The 18,520-nt window shown below is 41.2% G+C and overlaps 1 protein-coding gene across 3 annotated transcripts in view; it reads right to left on the reverse strand.

The window, feature by feature from the left end:
- Positions 1 to 18,520, reverse strand: part of MID1 (midline 1) — a 254,414-nt gene that overhangs the window by 163,309 nt on the left and 72,585 nt on the right. Inside the window, exon 1 of one of the 3 annotated variants that reach the window (XM_054077446.1) lies at positions 184 to 254. The exons of the other annotated variants lie outside the window; for them this stretch is intronic. The gene's annotated coding sequence lies outside the window, so the exon portion shown is untranslated. Of the gene's footprint in view, positions 1 to 183; positions 255 to 18,520 lie in introns of those variants that run through there. 3 annotated transcript variants of the gene reach the window in all.

Raw genomic sequence — 18,520 nt, forward strand, 5'->3', positions numbered from 1 at the left:
TTGTAAAGCTCTGGCTACTTGCAGCTTGGAAGCTGAAAAAGGAAGGGAGAACACCGAAAATGCAACAGCCAGAAAGATGATTATTGTTACAACTTTATGCGATTCAGAAGCCTGCAAATAAAGTAAATGGCCCAACTGCCTTTGTAAATGGATAACTGCTTCAAGGGAGGGATCTCTGCTTACCTTATTTTTGAGTGCCTTCCTGTTCACAAATCCCATGTTCAACCATTTTGGAGGAACCTCTCCCTTTATGTTGCCTCCTTTTGGCCAGCACAAACCACTAAAGCCTTCAGCGCACTTAACTGAGGGTGGTTATTATAGGCACGCTGTGGGTGGAGTGATGTGTGTCCACCAGACTACTCCCTCCAGTGACTCCTTGTAGCCATTAATCTTTCACTTCTGATAAATAAAACATATATATACATATACGGAAAGTAGAAGGACAAAGAAACTATTTAGTAGACACGGGAATCATGAACCTCAAGCATTTTTACACATTTATCTTTCAGTGTAGCTCTCTCCAAAAGATAATATTGTCAGCATTTTAGAAATATTAACAGGGCATTTGGTGCACGTTTCATTAAGATGTTGCAGTATCCCTAACAGGTGATAAGGGGTTGTCATGGTTACTATATTCTCTTAAACTGAATATTAAATAGGTTCACAAAATATATATTCTTACTTTTGATGTAAAATATTATTTGCCTAGATGTCATTTACTTATTCACCCCTTTTATTTTGTCAAAGATTTTCCCCTCTTTCATCTTTCAAATAAAGTGGATTTTAGTATTGTTTAGAGAAGGAGAGGTCACTAACCATTCTCCTCCTTCAAAAAGGGGACAAGTTAGGTCGCCCATTATATAGCCTGTTTATAATTAAATCTAAAAATGATTGCTCCACTGTACTGGAATTGTAAGAGCTTTAATTTCAGAGGATTTAATGAGTCATGGAAATGTGTTTATGAGGCAACAAGCCCGCACTACACAAAGAACTCAACATTAGCATGGCAGCAGACCATATAGCTTTTAATGGCCTGAACCCTTTGTCTCACATTCAGACACAGCCCTGAGGTTGTCACATCACCAACATTTGATCCAGCATTTCTTTCAGCGGGGTTACTTTTTTGCCAATGGATCTGAAGGTGATATTTAGGAAATCTATTACCAGGCATGCAAATTGGGAGAAAAATATGTCACATCAAATCATGCCAGTTTAATAAGACATTACTCATGGGCAAATGCTTTCATGCACTGCCTACTCAGAAGGGCAAGTTGAAAGGAGTTACTGTAAGGACATTGAATTTGGTACTTTTATCCTTGTCTGGCTGCTTTGTGATGCAACTGAAGGAAAGTTTTAACACACTAACTTCTTTTAATTTTACTAAGATATCCAGAATGTAAACAAATCTAAAGTTCCCTAATATTTATTATGATCTAAATATCACTGACTTTCTTTGGACCACTGTGACCATTATACACCTGGTACCTTACTTTGAAAGTTTTCATTGACATCAGCTGCAGTCATAGGGTGCAATCCTGCTACTGTGAAACTTATTTACAGCAGTGACTGCACAATATTTACTGAGCTGAATGTGACAAGCTTTTTCATCTACATGATACTGCTAACTTGATTGTGATCAGGAGAAAAAAAAAAAAAAAAGAGATTCCTCCAATAACTAACTTGGATGTATTTGAACACGTTACTATACTAGTGTTAGTAATCAGTTCAGTTTTGAGTAAGATTAAGCAAGAGCAACTGTGCTTGCCACTTCCCGATCTGCTTTCACAGCTTGTACCTGAGGAGATTCCTGGGCGATTAATTACTATTTTGCAGTCGGAGGCAGCAATTTTTTTATAGCAGGACTGAGCAACAGAGTAGAAATTCATAGAAGATAATATATTGAGCAGATCTAAGTACTAACTAGGCACTTACCTTATGTGTTTTAAAGCTCTGAATGTTGCATATTTCTAGAACCAAAAATGGACATAACATATTGTTCTTGCAAGGTGTCACCATGTTAACAACTAGAGCACCTTCTGTTAAAACTATTAATATGTGGCTTATCACTTCATAAAAGCTCGAAATCACAACACAACAACAATAAGCACATGTGATACATATGAAGTCGATCTGCAAATACAATAATGAGCATTCAGCAAGAAGCATATTTGTGCTGTAGCTAGCTGAAGTAAAACGATCACATTTGTTCTACAGTCACAACTTGTGTTATCCACACAACCATATATAACCCATCCATAGTCACTCTGTATTTGGGGTCCATTCTGAAGTGTAAGAATGTCTTTTGTTTTGTGTCCTCAGCACACACCAACCTGATTTGTGAAGTTTGAAGGTGATAGTGAAGTGAGCTGCCAGAAGGCTTAACAATTTTAAGGAAACCTGTTCCCAAACCTACTGCAAACATTCTGTTTACCAAGACAGGCATCATCTATCATAATGATTTTGTTGCTGTATTTAGTTACTTATGGCACTTACAGAATAAGTGATGACTGTAGGAATAAGCATGAAAAAGTGAATGGGGTGATAAATCACAGAATCATAGAATCACTAGGTTTGAAAGGACCCACTGGATCATTGAGTCCAATCATTCCTAACAATCCCTAAACCAGGACCCTCAGCACCTCGTCCACCTGTCCCTTAAACACCTTCAGGGAAGGTGACTCCACCACCTCCCTGGGCAGCCTGTTCCAGTGCCCAGTGACCCTTTCCGTGAAAAATTCTTTTCTGATGTCCAGTCTGAACCTCTCCTGGCGGAGCTTGAGGCCATTCCGCCTTGTCCTGTCCCCTGTCACTTGGGACAAGAGGCCAGCTCCCTCCTCTCCACAACCTCCTTTCAGGTAGTTGCAGAGAGCAATAAGGTCTCCCCTCAGCCTCCTCTTCTCCAGGCTAAACAATCCCAGCTCTCTCAGCCACTCCTCATAAGACTTGTTCTCCAGCCCCCTCACCAGCTTCATTGCTCTTCTCTGGACACGCTCCAGAGCCTCAACATCCTTCTTGTGGTGAGGGGCCCAGAACTGAACACAGTACTCAAGGTCTCACCAGTGCAGAGTACAGAGGGAGAATCACCTCCCTGGACCTGCTGGTCACACCGTTTCTGATACAAGCCAAGATGCCATTGGCCTTCTTGGCCACCTGGGCACACTGCTGGCTCATGTTCAGTCGGCTGTCAACCAACACCCCCAGGTCCTTCTCCTCCAGGCAGCTTTCTAGCCAGACTTCTCCTAGTCTGTAGCACTGCATAGGGTTGTTGTGCCCCAAGTGAGATACTGCTCAGTAAATCTTTCGCATATGCAACTTAGGAGGAGGGGGGAAAAGTCCGCTGCGGCAAGCAGTTCGTTAGGGATTGACTTTGTAATGGTTACTGATTGCTGCCGTCCCTCCCTTGCGATGCGGGCAGAGCAAAGGCGAGGGGGCAGCGCAGGGCGGAGGCTGCGGCAAGAGCGGCCCCTGCCGGCCCCCCCCGGCTCTGCCCGCCCCGCTGACGGGGGCTCAAAGCCAACGGGAGCGCTCGGCGTCCTCCGCTCTGGGGGCAGCCGCGACGCCAGCTTCTTGTGGGAACTGAAAAAGCTTTCTATTTGCAGGGGAAAGCTGAAGGCTTGTAGTTTCGGTTGCTGCTCGGCAGGGCGCCAGATACGTATCGAGCAATGTTAGAAATAAATTTAAAATACCCTACGCAGAACGTAGTTCCATTGATTCTTGCTGGTGATACCATCTAGGACGCTGTTAGCTCGACGTGAGCCGCCAATGTGCGCTCACAGCCCAGAAGGGAAACCATATCCTGAGCTGCATCAAAAGAAGCATGGCCAGCAGGGTGAGGGAGAGGATTATGCCCCTCTATTCATCTCTTGTGAGACCTCATCTGGAATACTGTGTCCAGTTCTGAAATCCTCAACATAAGAAGGATATGGAGGCATTGGAACGGGCCCAGAGGAGGGCTACAAGGATGACCAGAGGGGCTGGAGCACCTTCCCTACGAGGACAGACTGAGAGAGTTGGGGCTGTTCAGCCTGGAGAAGAGAAGGCTCCCAGGAAATGTTATAGAGACGTTCCAGTACTTGAAGGGACTACAGGAAAGCTGGGGAGGGACTTTGTACAAAGGCTTGTAGTGATAGGATATGGGGAAGTGGCTTTAAACTGGAGCAGGGAAGATTTAGGCTAGACATTAGGAAGGCATTCTTCATGATGAGGTTGGCAAAGCACTGGCACAGGTTGCCCAGAGAAGCTGTGGATGCCCCATCCATGGAAGTGTTCAAGGTCAGGTTGGATGGGGCCTTGGGCAGCCTGGTCTGGTGGGACGTGTCCCTGGCCATGGCAGGGGGGCTGGAACTGGATGATCTTTAAGGTCCTTTCCAACCCAAACCATTCTATGATTCCTCTTGTGCCCAAGATGTGACATGAGCTCTGCTTCTAAAGCTTTCTAATGCATAAAGCTGAGCTCTACATGCAAAAAGAAGAAAGCATTGGTTCAAAGTGGCAACTATTTTCCTGCTAGTTTGATGGATTGCAAAGGACGCTGTATTACACTTCACGCTGCAGCGCTACTACTACCATGAAGTCTCTACGCTCTATTTTCTCTGTAGCTGCTGTCTTAAAAGCCCACGGGAGTTTGCATACTTGAAATTTGTGATACATTTTCTTCCCAGCGTATGCCTAGTCCCTTGGGACAAGAAAATTTTTGTTAAGGACTAGCTTTCTCCTTGTGAAAATACAGTAAAACCACTGAACTCTGACCATTAAAGCAGAGTGCATTCCACATTAGCGTATAGCAACAGGGTATCATGATAGACAGCATGAAGGGGAGAAAAACACCAGCAAGCAAACCTCAGGATAACTCAAACCATTCCATTTAAAGTATGTGGATATCAATCCATCTTGCCCATATTCATATTCTTCTGTCTTTCCTGATATAACTTATACTTTCAGAAGGGGTACCCAGCAAATGCAAGCACTGAATTTTTTTAAAAAATAAACAACACAATTTTGAGTGTCATGTCCAGACACATGAGAAATGAGTTCAATAGCAGAGCAGCTATCTCATATATAGTGACTCTGTGGAAACAATAGTATTCTCTTAATTACTACATCCTCCAAGATTCATCAAAAAACAGGCGACCTCATAATGAAATGAACTTCTATCCCTGTCTGCACTCACAGATTTCTTTACTCATTTCTTCCTAGATCCATGAATACTAACTATTAGGGAATTTTGGCATAAACCCCACTATTTCCCTCTTTGTGAATAATCAGTTTCATACTATTTGTTGGTGTGAACAAGCTGAGTCCTTACCTCTGTAAGAAACAGGTAGACCAGGAAACCAAGCTTGAACTCCTCTTGGATATAGGTTTTATTCATCTTACAAAAAACAAATAAAAGCAATACAATGTAACCAGCAGACAGAGCTTCTTCTCCAAGCTCCATTCATAGTATTTCCTTCCAGGAATTTCTCTACCTTAACTCAGTGAATTCTTCCTCTTACTCACGCTTCCTTTATTTTAGGGGTAGTTAATGAAACTGTATTTGCCATAATAATTCAGCAGAACATCAACAGCTTTGTGCGATATCTTGACACTTGTGAAGAGGGTGGGACAAGAGTATCATGTCACCCATATCTGTGTCCAAGTGCAGGGGTGCTGACAAATGACTAGCTGACATGTTATTGTTCTGCTTTTCAGTCTCATAAAAAAGGCCCCTCAAAGGACAACAAATTTTATTCAGCTGAGGTTTTACTATTTCTTTGTATTTCATCAGCCCTGGCATTAATAATGATACTGTGGTGATTTAAGCTAGGAGTGTGGGAAATACTGAGGGATATGCTTATTTTTCTAACAAAAGTTCAGGCATGCTATTATTAGCAATCTATGGCATGTCATCAATGTCAAAGGCCAAATAGTTTCTTGAAATGTTTAGGAATCAAGTATATTCTGAATCTGAGGAGTGTCTGTTCTCACTCTGCCATTCAAGGCCAGATTGGATGGGGCCTTGGGCAGCCTGGTCTAATGGGACGTGTCCCTGGCCATGGCAGGGGGGTTGGAACTAGATGATCTTTATGGTCCCTTCCAACCCAAACGATTCTATGATTCTATGATTCTAAGATTCTATGATTCACATACACACATGAGAGCGTGGTGCATAAAGACCCCCATCCTGCAGTATGCTCTTGAATACTCCCACAGTGTCCATTCTGATAGCGCATTCAGGTTCTCAGTGGGACAAACGGGCTTCAGAGAGCAGATTAAACTCACCATTGGGCAGTTCTCAAGGCCGTATCTCTTGTCTGTACAAATGCCAGACCTGGGAGCTTGAACCCAATCTATTTCAGAGGCTTTTCTACCACATATGGCTCCTTGCATATGTAAGCATGTCTGCCAGTTTAGTACCTCAATAATATTCAACCAACTGGCTTAGCATGTCACCAAGAACATCCAAAGAACACACCCAGAGGGTATCAACATGAAATCCTTTAAGCAATTGTGTCAACAGGTTATGAATAGATCAAGAAGAAGGTGTTTCTGAGCACTCCCAAGATCTGTCTCTGAAAGCAGTATAGATCTACCCCGTTGCTCTGACAGATGGCTCTTAAGAGCTCTATGTTTCTTCACAGACTTTTGGATTCACCTTTCTCTTTTACATTTTTATGAACAGAGAGTGTGACCAAACTGAAAAGTAATACCAAGAAAAGTAGGCATTTTCTATTTTAAAACCAGCAAAAGATTTTTTAACCAAAAACTTTATCTCCGTCATCAGGGTCATTAACAGAAAACAGTAGTGACAAATGCAAGACGCTTCTCAGAAATCAAGAACTAATACAGTGAAAAATCAAGCCCAGAGCTTTTCTTTTCCAAGGAAAGGGCTAGGTAATATAATTATTACATTAGAAGCAGTGGTCATCTGTTATGCTTTGTAGAAAGACAGGCAAGCAATGTTAGAAACGTCCATTACATGCAACAGAGAAGAGGAAAAGCTGTTTATTTAGCAAATGTTAATGTTTCTGAAATATGTTTGATTAGAGTCTGGAATTTATCAGCATTTGCTAGAGCTCATCCTAGAGGACAAGAATCAGCAATGCACATTGTCAACACGCATTAGCAAAGAGTTCTATCTCCATATCAGAAAGCAGTGATTCGACTCTTCCAACCACAATACTAGGTGCAGCATCCTCCACAAAACATGATATGTGTTTTTTTACATCCCCTTGCAATAAACATTTCACAGCGCCTCCCCAAACTGTTAGTAATGGCTTTTTTTCCTGTGTGGTTTGAAGTTAAAGATCAAAACAAGGTCTTAAGAAACAGAAAGACAGGAGGCTTTTCTGGCAGAAACATGAGGCTTTGAACTTCTACAGGAAAATTTTACACAAGAAGAAAAAGTATCATAATTACGCATCAGAAGAAAACTGAAATAGATCATTAATAAAAGAGACAATAATAATAAAAAAGAAGCATGTAGCACATGTGCTAAACTGAAAGTAAATGACTGTTTCTATTTTGATTGGGTGGTTACTTCTCTAAATATAAATTCTCATTAAAAAAAAGGACAGTGCAGCTTGCCTGCTGCTGCTGTGGCTGCCAGATGTCACCATGGATATTCTAACGGCAGAAGAGAGAAGACTGCTAAATTGTAAACTATTTCCTGCAAAGTTTGATTTGAAGTCAGCCCTACGACAGAAGAAGGAAATACATCTCCTTCAGTCCCTTCATAAGAACAGCCACCCACCAGTACTGCTTTCTTTGCACTGCCCCTCAATGTAGAGTGAATCACAGTCCTAAAGTGCCATGGCTACATTCTTTCTGAACACTTCCAGGGACTGAGACTCCACCACTGCCCTGGGCAGCCTCTTCCAATGCTTCACCACTTTCAATAAAGATGTTTTTCGTAATATCCAATCTAAACCTCCCCTGATGGAACTTGAGGCCATTTCTTCTCGTCCCACCACCTGTCACTTGGGAGAAGAGACCAACACCCATTACACCACAACATCCTTTCAGGCAGCCACAGACAGTGAGGTGCTCCCAAAACCTCCTCCCCTGCAGTCTAAACAACCCCAGGTCCCCCTAGCCACCCCTCACAACCTCCACAACAAATCCAAAAAGATTTACTGTTTCTTATGGTGCAGCTTTGGTACAGTGTAACTTAATGAAAACAAGTTTTGTATTAGGAAAAGGAGGAGGACGGAGGAAGAGTAGACACAGCCTTGTTAAATGGGTACCTGTATATAATAGAATGGAAGAGTACATGTCCACTGACTGGATCCACTGTCCAGTCATCGTGCAGTATTTGCCCCAAATCAGAAATCCCTGTCTTGGGAGAAGTAAAACAAAGAGATAGCAGGGGTATATATAAAAGGGAAAATTTTCCTACGTTTGCCTCATGCTACACTCTCAGAAACAAAAATTGTCTCTCAATAAAATTTTGGTTTGTAAATGTTTGGCAAAAGGGCTGAAGGCAAGCTCTTCCTCTTGATCTCGTTTGAAATTACAGGGATTTTTACAATTTTCATGGTGAAGCACAAAGTCATACCAGTTGCAATCTACCTGCTCATGAGCTTGTTTATGAAAGCCTGGAAAGGCAGGTGATACCTCTGGCATGCAGGTCTTGAGCATGAGATATTCTCACCAAGGAACAATATTTACCCGGTTGGGAACTGCACAACCCTACACACATAGTTGAGAAGACAGTGTAAGTTTTATGATTGCTGTCTTTGGTGCATATTACTGCTTTCTGCCAGCTTCTGAATCTCCTATAAGTGACTGCACATTTGTGATTTATATATACCTGTTCTGAAACAGCATGAAGTGGCCATAAGATTTTGTTTCCTCCCAGACTTTTAGCAATAATTAAACTTAACAGGCTTTAATATTTGAATCCATTTCAAGGGAACAAGGATACACTGGAGGCTGTGGGAAGGGATGTACGCTCTCTGAACGAAAAGAGCACATGGAAATGGTTTTATCCCATTAGCACAGGCACAGAGGCTGCTGTAACACAGCTGCAGCTGCTGGAGAAGAGTGTGCAGGCTGAAATGAGCTCATGATTGTGTCTGAATGGGACAAAAGTCTTCCTCTCTTTTTAGGCAAAGATCCTCAAGGGAGAATGAGCTGTTTACTCTATAGTCCCTCCACCTCTGTTCTTGTCAAACTTTCTAGGGCTTTACTGTCGAGCAGCTGCTCATAACCACTTCTGGCCCCATCTGTGCCCATGAGTCATTAACTTCTGCACAGTATCTCATGTCTCATTACCGCTTTGCATGCCACAACCATTCAGTTTAACTCAACGTAGCACTTTAGTGAGCAGCCATAACAACCTAAGAGACCAGAGCACCAACACACACGGTGCAGATGAGGTACCAGCTCTTATCCCAGGGACTATATCCTTGGTCATCTGTCTTATGGAACACTAGAAGACTGTTGGCCATTTTGGTCCATTTTAATACCGAAACTTAAACATTACTCTATGGACGTCAGTGGGATAATGAGGACTTGCTGTCTCTTACAGTTCTGTTACAAGGCTCAGGCTATTTGATCTTCTCTGTGAAGCCTCAGCTCCAGATCCCAAGTCACTGTGTGAGGACTGAAGATTTATTTTCTTTTCCAAAAAGGATTTTAGCCTTTGGACTGTTGTAGAGGGACAGCTGACAGTATGACCTGAATATAACCCCACGATTTGAAAGCCAGAGGCTAGAGGAAAGGAATGCAGAATTGTCTTTAACATGTTATGATTTTTCAGCTAAAATATTATGATTGTGGAAGAGGTGGAACTTGGCAGGAGATTAATGCTTTTTGAAAGCTGGTCATCTTCTGCAGGTAAGAAAAGACCCCTCTGCTGCTCATGCCAGCCTAGACAGGGGAACTTCTGAAGGGGAAAATGTGTCCTGCTACACCTAAAAAAGCTGCTGCAAGCTCCTTGCCTTTGCAAAGCAGATAGCGGTTATGTAAAACACTTTTGATTCACAGGTTGAATTTAAAGAGGCATCTGATCCCATGTTAGCTTAGCTTTAGCTCAGGCTTTGCAATCTCTAACTCAAAGGTACTACAGAAATCTTTATTTCTGAAGAGAGTGCACAAACCATCCTGATCCGCACACCCAGGGCAGGTATCAATAACACACTAACCACATTGTTCACCCATACTTCTTTTTAAAATTATGTTAATTGTAGTTAACATTACCAGCATTTTAATTAAAACATTCATTACTTGCCCTCCTGACTTCCCCTGCAGCCAAATACTGGCAAATGCTGCTGTGTAACTGTACATGTGTATACAGTTCTAAGGTTTCTATTTTTCTCTTTTTCACCAGTATTGTACAGACCACATGAGCCACATCAGCCAGCTCTAGGCACAGGTAAGGGAAGCAGTCTTGCTGCTGGGGGCAGGAAAGCAGCAGCAGCCTTGCTGCGTGCTTTGCCACAACACAGTGGATGCCAGCAGGTGCCCCACAAGAGGCAGAAAGGGATGCCTCAGGGGGCACTGCCCTGGCGGGGGGCTACTCCTTGCCAGCAGGCTCCCACATCTCAGCCCTTTATGTCCTTTCTTTCCCTCAACAGCAGGAGCAGTGACAAGTCCATTTTCCCAGAGGTCTTTCCTTGGCTCTCCATTCCAGTTTTTCCCCTTTTTCCCAGTAATTCCCCAAGGATCAGCACCCTGACCCTAGTCCACTTTGTCCTTCATGATGTGACTTTTGCCTGTGACTCTACTGGCATGATCTGAAAAGGAAGGCAAATGTTCCGTTAACTCTGGCTAAAAACATTATTGTTTAGAAGCTTGGGGCTTCTTATCGTACTTCTTCATAATATTTCTTCTTCAGCTTCTACTGCAACACCAAAATGCAAAAATACTTATCAATAGGGAGCCTTGTATGAGTTAAGGAGGTAAAATGAGCCCTAGTCACTACATAGCTAAAACCCCTGCACCAGCAGTGATAGCCCTCACCTCCAAATCAAAAAGGAAATAGCAGGAAGGATATCTTAACAGATACATATATACACAAATATAAAACAAAGGAGGGCAGTTAAACTATGCAATTACCATAGAGCTGCTAGAAAATCAAAAAGGAAATGAGTAAATGTAGCACATGCCTGTGTGTGCTGGATGTTTGTAGGTATATAATATGCTATTATTATGATCATTACTTAAAGGCACCTCCCATAATCCTCCTTGCTGTGAGGTATACAATAATCAGACACAAAATCTGTGATTGCATCCAAATCATTGCACCCAAATTACAAAAGCAGCGAGTTCCTGATACTGCCCAAGACCAAATCCAACCGCTTGAAACATAGCAGCAGACAGATACATGTCACTGCTCATTTTTATGGTGAAAATATCAAGTACATCATTCCAGAAATGTTTTATTAAATGTTTTAACAAATTAAACAATTTAGGAAATATCAGTTAAGCCATCAGGTTTACTGCCTGATGCCAGTAATATGAATTCAGGCTGTTCCAAGTAGTGAGAGCTATGATGTTACCACAACAGTGCTTTGTCACAGAGGGATTTAGAGGGGAAATTACAGGCATATGCAACTCTCATGTTGCATCAGAAAAGGATGATGAAAAGTCACAAATTAGCTGGTGGCGTTGGGAACACCAGGCTAAATACATAGTATCTGGGACTGACTCTATCCCATTGAAACTTAGCAGTATTTGGACAGTGGCTTATAAAATCTTGTATCAGTCACCCCAATCTTGCAGTGAGCTTTATAGAGAAGTCTGCTGGCTCAGCATTTCTCGTATGACTGGGGTCTGTATGGCAGGCTTTCACTGCACCATGGAGCTTGATAAACATACCTTGTTATGTAAGCTACCAGAGATCTGAATCAGGGTAGTGAAGAAGCTACATAGGAGCAGACCAATATCTGGGAAGAACTCACTAGTCCATGCATTGCTCAAGCTAAATGTGACAGTGTTCCTTCGGAATTTAAGCTCCCAAGTGATTTGTCAGCTCAGGTGCTGTGCTGCACTGCATGCCCCTGAGTAAGCAGAGCCAGAGCCAGCTCAAATGTCTCTGCTGTAGTAGTACAGGTGGCCCTAAAGAAGCTGCTGGAAAATGCTGCCTTCTTTGCTTAGCTGCTTCGGAGTGTCTTCTTCAAAAAACTGCCCATATCCTACTACATAGCTGTGCATATGATGTCAACATGACTAGACTAAAGAATTTGACACTGTAGGGCTGTTTGTCAGACCTAACATGCAGGTCTTACAAGATGCTGAAAAGAAAAGGCCACGGGAAAACAAAAAAAAAAAATCAATAGTTTTAAGACAGTGGGTTTAAAACTCTAAAGTTAAAAATTCAGTGGTGTGTTTTATGGGAGTAAAGAGACAGAGGGAGCAAAGAGACAAAGGGTGCAAGAGGACGGGAAAAACAATAACATCAGTACTTCTAGCCACTATTACTTTTATTAATAAATCAAGATGATCAAATCACTGAGTGATCTTCTACTGAATACTCAATATCCTCTCACCCTTCCTACATGCTCCCTGTGCTCATTTATTTACTTGTAAGATGCTTTGAGCCATAACAAGTATGAAAGAGGCTATACAAACCCCAATTCTATTCTCTCATACCCTAGTTAACTTTCAGAGCCAAAGTACTGTCCTTGGACGCACACGTGCAGCTTTGGCTGTAGCCACTGGGAGTTTTCTGCGTGTAACTGCAGGGATAGCATGGGCCTTGATGCTTTCAAACTGCTCAAATATTGGGGCAGGGAAAGTGCTTTAGCCTTGGAGTAATCTTTAAAAAATGCCTGCATCATACTGTATCCATTTGAAACCCCTAAATGTTCATATCCGTATCCGTTATGTAGCCAGAAAGGACCTGTAAAGGTCACCTGCCATGGAAAAGAAATTTCCCAGGACAAAAAGGTCTTAAAATATTTTATTACAGAAATATACTTTTCAGGCCTTAAACCAGATTAAATATATGAGAATTCCTAGAAGTCTATATTGTTCCCCTTAGGGGTGCCAGACTTTATTTACAAAGCCTATATATTGCTGCAGCAAGGAGTTTTCATGGATGAAAAGTGTTCAGGGCATTTATGATGGATAGGTGGATGGCAGTGAATGGAAAAATAATGCATAGAAGCTCCACCTGGCTGAATGGCATTAAGATTTCCTCATGGGAGTCATATTACGATGCAAGATTTTTCTCTACTGTTTGCTCTAACAATGACATACATACATACATAAATAAATAAAATCACCCAGAGCACTCAATAATTTATTTGCTTCATCCTAGCCATGAATGCGCTAGAATAATAAACCACCATATGGGTGATAGTACAGTTACTACTGGCAATTCTATGCTATTGTAGGTTTGAAATAAGATAGCTTAATCTTTGGTTCCTTTGAAAGACCACAAGCAATGCACACAGAGCCCAGCTTTAACTCAGTTCCCATTGTACATACTTCCCAGTACCAAATGGGCTAGACTGAACCCTGTTTTTTAATAACTCAGGTCTCAAGGGCAGAAGTAAATCTAGCAGAACAAGGACTTTAATTCTAAAAATGCTAATAATAAATAGATGTGTTTAAATAATTAATTGTTTTCTTGTTAACAAGTCCAGGTTTTCCATTTTTTGGTTGGTGACCCCAAGAGTCATTTTTTCTATGAGAAATAGAAACATTTAGGAATCTATCTTCCTAGCCTATAACTAATTTATAGGCTCTCATGGTGTCAGGTGCAAAGACTCAGGATTCAATTTGTCACCCCAGGCAACTCCCACTTTAAAAGACAGTGCAGGTATTCTGCAGCGATAAATGAAGGGCAACATTAATGATGTAAAACCAACAGTAGTATCCCCTACAGAGGTCACATCTTTCAAATTCATAGAGATACATCAAGATATAGAATGTCTTTTATACTGATCCGGAAAGACCATAAAGCCCTCTAATGATCTCCTACAGAAAAGATGGAGAGAATGAACATTATATTTTTCACACTGAGTAGTATCAACTACAGCTGGTTGTTTTTTCTTGGCTTGTTTTTTCTCGGCTTGTTTTTTCTCAACTAACTGATATTTTTTTTTTCTATTTTTTCTTTTTTTTTTTCTTTTAACAGGAATAGTGAGACAACTAACTGAAACAAAATTAAATCATAGGCTTCTTTCCCAATTTCCACTTTTTTCCAGACAGATCATTAGTCAAAAATATTTACTTTCTGTGTATGTTCACCTTAATGGCTGTATTGTTAGTGATTACAATGGTGTTCAAATAGCCGTGTCTTCTTTTCATTAAAACTCCACCTGCTCCCCCAATATGTCTCCCTGAGACTGATTCCAGGAGAACATTATCTTAAAGACAAGAGAGGATCATTTGTGAAAGATGTCCAGTGCTCCGATCATAGACACTAGAGACCTTCTTGGCTCATAAATACCAGAATCTTAATCAAAACACTGAATCTCTGTCTTTGTTTTCCTTTCTGTAATATGGGAAAACTTCACAGAGATTTCCTTATACTGGAAAACATCGTGTAAATGCAAGTTAATTGTAGTCTTATTATTTGAATATTCTCGGAGGATGACTGACGATGGGAATACACCAACACAATTAATTCTGTGTATGATAGAAGACATTTTTAGATTTTTACATTGTAAGCACTTAAATGGAAAACTGAAAGACTACAGAAAACGATTGTTCATTCTAAACACTTGCAAACTACGCATCTTAAGAAAACTGCTCTTAAGTTTTCACCATATTGCAACATTTTGCTTTGCTTCCTGATTGTATTCACTTGAATTAGGTATTTAATCTAAGAACTCAAAATTAACTTGGAAAAATAATGGTCTAGAGCTGTTAAAAATAGGCACAGCAATTAGATCTTTCAAGAGGAAAACACATTATACATCAGTAAACACTTTTTGCTGTTAACTTCAAACTGTTTAAAAACTTTTGCACTCTGTTTGTGTAGGGCTGGTATTTTATGTTCCTTAAATGTCAAGATACTCCTTCAAACTTTAACATTATAATAATGCCAAATTTATTTCATTAAAGGAGAGATCTATCTTACTTATATTTTAAATGTTGCAGTTAGGGGTTAAATCTAAGTACGTGAGCTTCTTCTATAATGGGAAAAGACACAAACCTCCAGAAGGCATGGATGAAAAGACTTATCCTTTAAGATTAACCATGTCACTATGTAGCATTTTGATTCACGGAGGTTAGAAGAGATAAATCCTCATTTTTAATTAGTTAGACAGGATGGAAAGCAGAAGGAAAAGTAAGGAGGAATAATATAAAGCATACTAATAATACAGATCTCCAAAAAACAGAATGTAGACGAAGCACAGTTACGCCCACTGATGTTCCAGGGTAGGCAAGGCTGAAGTTATAACCTCTCGTTTTATCAAAATTTACATTAAGTGTTGTTATATCAACATTTAAAGGTCTCATTTATAATTGCTTTCTGTTATGTTTTTCAGCCATTAAAAACTGAGTTTTCCTAGGCATAGTCATGTTAATCATCCAAATAGACATTTTCAGTTACCACATGACATCTACAGAGTGCAGTAACTTCAGTGGCAGCTCTGCCAGAATGTGTTTAGTCTAAAAAAGACTGTACCCATCAATTTATTTGTAATTTGGTTAGGAAATATTGGTATAACCTGCATTAATGCAGCATGGCAACTGCAGACAGCCACCGATTTTTTTTTAATGCTTAGCTCCATGAAGATTAAAATTGCGCATTTTTAGGCTAAGATATTTCAAGTACTATAGGTCAGGGCAGTTTCTAACAGTCCGTATTTCAAGGCATGAAATTCTTATTTTATGATGGTAAACATCAGGGCTTAAATAATCTTAAGGGTTAGCTCTTCACGAAAGGATTCAACACAAATTCTAGCCATTCATCTGAAACATACAGAATCACAGAATCACTAGGTTAGAAAAGACCTTCAGGATCATAGAGTCTAACCGTTCCTATCAACCACTAAACCATACCCCTAAGCATCTATCCACCCATCCTTTAAATACTTCCAGGGACAGTTACTCAACCACCTCCCTGGGCAGCCTGTGCCAGTGCCCAATGACCCTTTCTGTGAAAAATTTTTTTTCTGATGTCCAGCCTGAACCTCTCCTGGCACAGCTTCAGGCCATTCCCCCTTGTCCTGTCCCCTGTCACTTGGGAGAAGAGGCCAGCTCCCTCCTCTCCACAACCTCCTTTCAGGTAGTTGTAGAGAGCAATAAGGTCTCTCCTCAGCCTTCCCTTCTCCAGGCTAAACAAACCCTGGTCTCTCAGCCGCTCCTCACAAGACTTGTTCTCCAGCCCCCTCACCAACTTCGTTGCTCTTCTCTGGACACGCTCCAGAGCCTCAACATCCTTCTTGCAGTGAGGGATCCAGAACCAAACACAGTATTCGAGGTGCGGTCTCACCAGGGCCAAGTACAGTGGCAGAATAACCTTCCTGTTCCCGCTGGTCATGCCGTTTCTGGTACAAGCCAAGACGCCACTGGCCTTCTTGGGCACCTGGGCACACTGCTGGCTCATGTTTAGTCGGCTGTCAATCAATACCTCCAGGTCCTTCTCCTCCGTGCACCTTTGGCCTTGTTAAACATCATGCCATTGGTCTCAGCCCAGTGGTCCAGCCTGTTCAGATCCCTTTGAAAAGCCTCCCTACCCTCCAGCAGATTGACACTTCCACCCAGCTTAGTGTTGTCCACAAACTTACTTAGGGTGTGTTCAAACCCCTTCATCCAGGTCATTGATAAACACATTGAACAGGGCTGGACCCAGTACCGAGCCCTGAGGAACCCCACTTGTAAGTGGCCTCCAGCTGGAGTTAACTCCATTGACCACCACTCTCTGGGCTCAGTCATCCAACCAGTGTTCAACCCAGGAGAGTGCACGCCTGTCCAGGCCAGAGGCTGACAGTTTCTGAAGCAGAATGGTGTGAGAAACTGTGTCAAAGGCTTTACTGAAGTCCAAGAAGAGTACATCCACAGCCTTTCCCCCATCCAGTAGTCGAGTCACTTTGTCATAGAAGGTGATCAGGTTAGTTTGGCAAGACCTGCCTCTTGTAAACCCATCTTGGCTGGACCTGATCATCTGGGCCTGATACATTATGTTCAGAAATGTAATAAAATGTTTTTATAACTACATACGGAGTACTCTTTTTAATGATCTGAGTTGAAGGGAATAGGATGATTCATACTACAAACTGAAGTATGAAGTTAAGTGAACATCTAATATGAAGAAAATAATACTCTAGATAAGAGGCCAGGTTGCCATTAAAGACTAAAAGGATGGATTGAACATAATGAAGCTTTTGAGAGAATGCAAGAAATAACAAAACATTGGCAGGCAAATAGACCACAGGAACTTCCTGGGTCGTTTCCACTAATAAATATCTGGCAAGAGATATCAGTAATTTGTAAGTGGTTTTGATCTCAGGGAATCTTTCCTTTATTTCTGTAATAAGGGAAGATTTCTATATGGGAGGCTGTGACATCAGTCTCCTTGGTGGAAGGCCAAGGTAGCATCTGACACTCATGTAGTGACTGGTACTGATCCTAAAGGCAGCCCATACCTCTGAGTGTAGAAAATCACGTTATGCCCAAAGATAATATCATAAATTACTCCCTGTTCTGCTCAGCTGTCAATTCTGAAAGACACAACAGATGTTTTTCTCCTTGTTAGCACCAGCATCTCTTACACCAGCTATCATAACAGCAAGGACAGAAATTGCACACACCGTACTGTTATTTGTACTTTTATTCTGCATCCTTGTGATAGAGGGAACATATAATACCAGAGCGGTAGTATTTCTGGATTCATCAATAAAAGAACTTCTTTCCACTAAAATCAAACATGTCATAACAGAATTTTCCTTTATAAAATAAAAATAAATATACACTGATCACTTCCATCTACATATCCCTGTGTATATTTTGCAGTAGTGAAAGATGTACAGCAAGGAATCAAATGGAGAAAAATTCTAAACATCTCCAAGTCCCACTGGGAGTTAGTCCTCAGAAGGCTAGCGTTTAAAAACAATATTTGATAGTATTCAAGGAATTTTAAAATATATCTGTGTGGAGAAAGTTGATTTTCACTTGTAAAATAAATTAGCTACAGACCAGCAAGCCTTTAAACAAAATATCAGGAAAGACATTGTTAGGAGAGATGAAGTCCTGCCCAGCAGGTTACTTAACTACAAAGGCATACTTAAATTGTGCTTATCCTGATTCCATGTGGGCTCCTGTGGTGAGATTCCTGGGGCTGTGGACATGTGGAACTAATCAATTAGATAAAACCATCCACACTTCTTAAAAAACATATTCTGTGCTCGATGCAATTTTGGCAGAAATCTGTTATTTAATATCATACCTTATCCAGGTTACAAACTGGCCAGGCTCTGCCCTCCAATTAAGAGGCTATGCTACCTCATGTGTTCTACACAAGGCTAAACAGTTTTTAACTAACCTCCCTCGTTAGAGCAATTAAGGTCTTAGCTTTAACAATGCTATGGAAAACAGCTACTGAGAAACCTGTACTTGCTCGGAAAGAAATCTCAGT

The sequence above is a fragment of the Cuculus canorus genome, chromosome 1 (assembly GCF_017976375.1).
Source record: "Cuculus canorus isolate bCucCan1 chromosome 1, bCucCan1.pri, whole genome shotgun sequence".
Classification (NCBI taxonomy): domain Eukaryota; kingdom Metazoa; phylum Chordata; class Aves; order Cuculiformes; family Cuculidae; genus Cuculus; species Cuculus canorus.